Genomic DNA, 7,744 nt, shown 5'->3' on the forward strand with positions numbered 1-7,744 from the left:
TTTATAAGTTCAAAAACATCTTAGGGTAATGTTCCTAGTCCATTTATAGCCAAAAAACTCGAAAATATGCTGTCTGGGGCTCCTACTCGTCGAGTGTATCAAGCTACTCGACGAGTAGGATGATTTTCTTCATGGACTCGGCGAGTTCATCAGTGGACTCGGCGAGTCCAGTGCCCAGAATGCCCGAAATTCGACTTTTTCAGCATTTTTCAGCAATTTGCATCAAGTATAATTGAAAACAAGCCTAGACTCTGATACCACTGTTGGGTTTTTGAGCATTCTAACACTCCTAAGTGTACATGCAACCCTAAATACCTTGGATCTATGTTTTCTCTATTATACATGCAAATATGAACTTTCCAAGGTATTCATCCTAACTAGCATAATAACATTGATTCATATGAACATATCAAGTTAGAATTACATACCTCTTTGATGTAGAATGTCTTCATGAAGCTTGAGTGCCTAGTGCCCCAAGTGTGACACCTCAAATGGTTCACACAACATCAAATGCACATGGAATGACTTGAGAGAAATTGGAACACTTCATAAAATCGGCTAGCCCTTCCTTTACACACATAGTCGCCGATTTCTTGAGCCATGGGATTCTTTTATATGGTGGCTATTAGGGTTACACCATGTAACTCATAACTTTACCCATTCCTTATGCTCCATGGATTTTAACCTCCATGGAGTATCCATGGGTCACCCCATGGACTTAGTCCAACATAAGGAATCTTGGATCACAAGCCCACATATAAAAGAATGAATGATTTACACAATCAACCCATATATTTAATTAGTCTCCTTTTGATCACTTAATTAATTCCAAATTAATTCTTGATCAATACTAATTAAATAACCTTATTAATATATTAGAACTTATAATATATTAATAAACCTTAAGTGCTATTTCTCTCATTTTAGTCTATCCAAATGCATGATGCCATGCAACCCAAATGGACCATGCCGGGTCGGGTCAAGTCTTACCAATTATAGTTATGGACTTAGACATTAATCCAACACGTCGGCCACTACGTTGGCCTTGCCCGGATGATAAAGGATCTCACAGTCATAATCCTTTACCACGTCTAACCATCGGCGCTGCCTCATGTTCAGATTCGGCTGATCCATGAGGTACCTCAAACTCTTGTGATCCGTGTAAATGATACAGCGGACCCCATAGAGGTAATGTCTCCAAATCTTGAGGGCGAACACCACTACCCCCAGCTCTAAATCGTGCGTCGGATAGTTAGCCTCGTGAGGCTTCAACTGTCTAGAGGCATAAGCTATCACATGCCCCCGCTGCATTAACACTGCTCCCATACATGTGATCGAAGCATCACAGTAAACTACAAAATCCTCTACTCCCTCTGGCAGGGTGAGAATTGGCGCCTCGCACAATCTCTGTCTGAGGGTCTCAAATGCTGCCTGCTGCTCAGGCCCCCAGCGAAACACCACCGACTTCTTGGTTAGTCGGGTGAGCGGAACTGCTATCTTGGAGAAATCTTGGATGAATCTCCTGTAGTACCCTGCCAGTCCTAGGAAACTCCGAATCTCAGTTGGAGACCTCGGGACCTCCCACTGCATCACGGCCTCTATCTTGGCCGGATCTACTAGTATACCCTTCTGGTTGACGAGGTGACCAAGGAACAGCACCTCGCGCAACCAGAAATCGCACTTGGAGAACTTTGCGGACAGCCTCTCCCTCCTCAGCGTCTCTAGCACCTCTCTCAGGTGCTCCTCCTGCTGCTCCTGAGTCTTGGAATAAACCAAGATGTCATCAATGAACACTATCACATACCGATCCAGCATTGGTCTGCATACGCGGTTCATGAGATCCATGAACGCGGCTGGAGCGTTGGTGAGCCCGAACGGCATCACCACAAACTCATAATGACCATAGCGGGTCCTAAAAGCCGTCTTCTGCACATCCTCATCCCTGACCCGCATCTGGTGATACCCTGACCGCAGATCAATCTTGGAGAACCAAGATGCTCCCTGAAGCTGGTCAAAAAAGTCATCTATCCTCGGGAGTGGGTAACGGTTCTTCACCGTTACCTTATTCAGCTCCCGGTAATCTATGCACATATGGTGCGACCCATCCTTCTTCCTTACGAATAGGATTGGGGCTCCCCATGGTGAATTACTCGGCCTGATGAAACCCTTGTCTAGTAGCTCCTGCAGCTGTGTAGACAACTCCTGCATCTCTGGAGTAGCCAACCGATACGGTGCCTTGGCTATCGAAGCCGCACCAGGAACCAGATCAATCCGAAACTCGACCTGTCTCTCCGGAGGTATTCCAGGAAAATCCTCTGGGAATACGTCCGGGTACTCTCGTACTACTGGCACATTGTCAACTGTCGCCTTACCCTTCTACCGGGCATCTATGACATAGGCGACGTACCCTGCGCAACCCTGCTGAACGTAGCGCCTCGCTCTCGCTGCTGAACACAGAATCGGTCCGCACTGTGGCCTCTTGCCCTGGATCACTAACTCTCCCCCACTAGGAGTGCGAACCCTCACTAACTGCAGTTCACAATCAATCATTGCCCCATTAGGGCTTAGCCAATCCATACCCACTATAACCTTATTCCCTCGAGGAGGAATGGGAACCAAGTCCACTGAAAACTGCTCATCAAATAACCACAGCGAACACGCCCTATGTACTCTCGCGACCCTGACGGTCCTGTCATCAGCTATCTCAACCTCAAGTGGGCAATCCAGCTCCCCCGGAGCTCTGCTAAACCTCTTACTAAACGCAAGTGAAACAAATGATCGGGTAGCCCCCGAGTCAAACAATACTGTAGCTGAAATGTCGTTCACTAAGAACGACCCTATACGAAAACATATAACCATGAGAAACAATCAATATCAATAAAGAGATAAGAGGAAAATACATACCCGTCACCACATCAGGAGTCGCTCGTGCCTCCTCTGCTGTCATCTGAAAAGCTCTACTCTTCGCCACTGGCACCTCAGCCCGACCCTAACGACCGTCTGTAATCCTCAAAGTAGCAGGGGCAGGTGCTGCCACCTTCCCTGCTGCTGCTAAACTCGAACACTGGGACTTTTTATGTCCCCTCTGATTGCAATGGAAGCAAATCAGATCAGCTGATGTGGTAGTAGTGGTAGTAGCTGTACAATCTCTACTCATATGCCCGGTCCGACCGCACTTGTAGTAGCCGGAGATCCCTGCCTTGCACGCCCCATCGTGCAATCTCCCACACTTGCCACACCTACTGTGGCTCTGCTGTCCTCTGGATCTGTGATCCGCTACCTTGGGATTTTTGTCCAAACTCCCTGTGCCAGACGCTGCCTCTGGCTTCCTCTTCTTTTCCATCTCCAAATCTATCTCTCTCTCATGAGCCCTCGCAATCATGTCATCCAGCATTTTACAGCTGGACCGGCTCACAAACTGGCGGATATCACTCCGCAACATCTCATGATAACGGGCCTTCTTCAATTCCTCATCAGCTGCATACTGAGGAACGAGAAGAGCCCTCTCCCTGAACTTGGCGGTAATCTCTGCCACTGTCTCTGTAGTCTGGGTGAGATCCTGAAACTCCCTGGCTAACTGCTGCACCTCAATAACCGGTGTAAAATCGGCTCTGAACCTGGTAGTAAAATCAGCCCAAGTCATCGCATCAAGCGCTGCGTCATCCCCGATGACATGCCCGATCTCCTCCCACCAATCTCGTGCCCTGTCCTTCAGAAGACAGGATGCTAGTCTGACCTTGTCCCCCTCGGGACATCTGCTGGTGCGGAACGCATTGGCGACATCCGCCAACCACCTGGCACTCGCAATGGGATCCCGTGCCCCATGGTAGTCTGGATCTCCACAAGCCCGGAACTCCCTGAAGGTGAGTGTGAGCGACCCCATCATAGCCGCCACCTCAGCACGGAAGGTGCTCAACCTCTCGTCCATCAGCTCTAAAATACCCTCCTTGATCGAACCGAAGATTCCAGGAGTCTGCTCAAGTATGGTGCGAGTAACCTCTGAAGAGAGGAACTCCCTGGTCTGCTCATATAGATGCTCGGCCCCCGAGCCTGATCCTAATCCCTCGTCGGCTCCTGAACTGCTGACTGCTGGCCTAGGGCGTAAAACCACCATTCTGAAAACACATCATGACAAACGTCAGAAACACTGATATATCTCGAGGGATTGCTACTACTACAAGTTTCCTGGTCTCATCTCAGCCTTCCTCGATTCAAGTACGGATCCTCTGCTTTCAGTAGTACGGCCCATATTACCTTCCACATCTATCCGTACTTTTCCTCAAGTATTGCCTCGACTCCACCAAGTCACTCCTACTGCTACTGATCTCTGCTACTCTCATCCTAGGCTTGCCCTAGGGAAATCTCTGACTCCACCCAATCCAGTCCTCAGCTGCTGAAGGCCTCCTTGTAATGTCAATTAGCCATCACCTGAATACCATCACATGTGACGAGGCTCAGATAATCCTTCGAGTAAAAGACTCGTCCCTACAACGGTTAGACTCAAACAAGAGCTGCGCAATAGGACCAAATCCAGCACTCTGAGATTATTCAATCCTGATCGCATGTGACGTGACGTATTCCCCTAATGGTTAACTCCCATCACTCCGAGTCCTAAAAAGCACGAAGCAAGCAGCATTCGGACACCGGAAGCTACTCAACCAAATCTATCCTCATAACGAGAAACTGTACTAGCATACAATGCTAAGCTCATACTATCAGGCATAACCTAAAAAGGCTATCCTACTGCTGTCTACTAAGTACTAGCATGCAGTTCTCATAAAGCTGAAACACATACAACAGGCACATAAGGCATCCTCCTAGATCCTTAGTCCTATTCTAGCATGTTGTTCTACTGAAACTGGAACTGATAATTATAACATAAACTTGTATGGGTAATTTGGGAGTACTTACTTGAGCTCGGCTGATCGCATGCACCACACCCTTTTCCTTTTCTCAAAACTCTTTTCTTTTAAGTTTCTTTTTCCAAAAATTCTTTCGAAAATATTTTTCTTTTGAAAATCTTTTACCATTTCCTTAGTTTGAGTCCAGTCATACCCGAAAGTGTGCCTGAATCCCTCAAACCAAGGCTCTGATACCAACTTGTAACATCCCAAAAATACAACCCAAAAATTTTCGTTTGAAAACTTTACTAAAACATAATATCAAATATTAAAAGATAAATCCATGGATCATGCGTCTCAAAATGTCATAATAAGTTTATCAAATCAACTGATGTCAAAACATATCAAAATATCCGAATAAAACTCCCAGGACAAACTGAAGCTGTGGTGTGTGCCATGCCATCATCCCGAGCTCTTCCCTTTACTAGCGGAAGTACCTGAAAACAAACACTGAAACTGTAAGCACAAAGCTTAGTGAGCTCCCCCAAACTACACATCCATACAATAACATATAAAACAACTACTGGGCCTTGCCCACTGCATCGGACCGAAGTCCGGAGACTGCATCGGACTGAAGTCCGGGACTAACCAGGGCCTTTCCCTCTGCATCGGACCGAAGTCCGGAAACTGCATCAGACCGAAGTCCGGAACTAACCATGGCCTTGCCCTCTGCATCGGACCGAAGTCCGGAAACTGCATCAGATCGAAGTCCGGAACTAACTAGGGCCTTGCCCTCTGCATCAGACCGAAGTCCAGAAACTGCATCGGACCGAAGTCCGGAACTAACCAGGGCCTTGCCCTCTGCATCGGACCGAATTCCGGAACTGACTGAACATAGCATATCATAATGATAACAACTAGTATAAACACAGATATTGCATACTGCATCAGACCGAAGCCCGGAACACATAACACAAAGACATGCTTGAATCACAAAGACATCAAGCACACTGAACTACTGCATCAGACCGAAGTCCGGAACTACTGCTAACTAAACGGGCCTTCATTGTGGTCGTAGACCCGTTCCTACTGGAAGGAAACTCACCTCGTAACGTTGGCTGCTGAGGTGCTAAATCTGAGCCTGCCTGACTGCTGCTCCGGAACTTCCCGACTACAAATCCCATAAACACTAAATCAAATACTGATAACTAATCTCAGGGTAAAATGACTATTTTACCCCTGGTCAAAGTCAACTTCCTGGTCAAAGTCAACTTCTTGGTTGACTCTACTCGCCGAGTCCTACTATGAACTCGCCGAGTTCCCGGACTCACTCTTTTCCACTCGCGACTCGACTCGTCGAGTCGGGACGTAGACTCGCCGAGTCCCTCTACTTCCAGTTCCTTGTTCTAACTCACTGAGTCCTCTTCCACTCGCTGATTCAACTCACAACTCTAAAATCGGAGAAATCAGGAGTTTGCGCTCCGACTCGCCGAGTCCAAGAACAACTCGTCGAGTCCTATGCATGTCCTCACTAAACAGTTGATTTTAATCGATTCCAGTGCATCCAAATCATAGATCTGAGCTTCTAGGGCCGATATAACACGTAAAGTTGCCAACTTTACGTACATGCATAGAGGTATGAAGCTAAAACACCAAAATAAGCTAGAAATGGGAACCTAGGGTTTGGAACAAGGCCTTGCTTTGCATAAAGGTAGCTACTTTGAGCTCCTGGGCTCAATGATGTCCAGATCTATAGCTCACTACCCTAAAGGAGCTCCAATCTCGAGTTTGGACCTTGAAATGTCCCAAAAATGGCAAAACAAGCATATATGAAGATCTACGAGGAAAATGAACAAGGTAGAGACTTTATTACCAGATGAAGTAGCAAATGGAAGCTAGCTTCTGGATCTCCTTCTTCTCCTTTGCACCTTCACTCCTTCCTTCTCTTCTACACTTCTAAGAATACACCAAAACACTCAAAATCAAGAAGGAATCACTCAAACTCACCAATGGAGGCTAGGGTTTTGAGGGGGAAACGCTCTAAGGGTGCTGGAGGTTGGGATGGGGGCTATAAGGACGTTTAAATAGGGTACAAATCCTAAGGATTAGGGTTTCATCCAGACTGGCCTACTCGTCGAGTCCAGGCGCGAACTCGCCGAGTAGATCACTTAAAACCCGCGTCCAACCTGGCATCTACTCGACGAGTTAGGACTACTACTCGTCGAGTAGCTCTTTATAAAAGACTTTTAATAAAATAATACGTACCAGGAACGGGGCGTTACACAAACAATCATGTAATACATGTTCACATCCTAAATAAGATAAAGTATTCAAAAAGCAGTCCCAAAACCGGGACAACCCGAAATTAATTTCTAAATCAATTTCGGGCGGGTATTTCTAGGCGCATGATGATTACAAAGAAAACACGCAAACGAATAGAATTTGGAAGAATTTTTTTGTCATTTCTACAATAGCATTGTACTTTAAATATTATATTTTTTATTCTATTTAAGCAGTGTTGTAACATCCCGTTTAATAAATAAATAGACACATTAATGAATGAAGTAGCCCTATAATCCATAATATTTAGCGGGATGTTGGTTTCGGGGAGCCAAATGATATAATTTGGGTTTCCGGGGGTTAAAGTGTAATTCCGGGATTTATTTTGTAAAGATTTTCAGAGGTCAGGGAGTGTTTGGTAAATGATTAGACTTAGATTGAAAGGATTTTGGAATGTTGAGGGTTAAATGGTAATTTCTGGGATTAGAATTGTAATGAATTTTTAAAGATGGGGGTTATTTGGTAAATAATGGATTGAAGTTGAAAAAGAATTTGGAGGGAGGGGCTAAAAGTGGATATTGGGCAAATATTTCATCTGATCGGGTATAAACCTGTCACCTTTT

The sequence above is a fragment of the Lactuca virosa genome, chromosome 1 (genome assembly GCF_052849685.1).
Source record: "Lactuca virosa cultivar CGN04683 chromosome 1, Lactuca_virosa_CGN04683_v6, whole genome shotgun sequence".
NCBI lineage: Eukaryota > Viridiplantae > Streptophyta > Magnoliopsida > Asterales > Asteraceae > Lactuca > Lactuca virosa.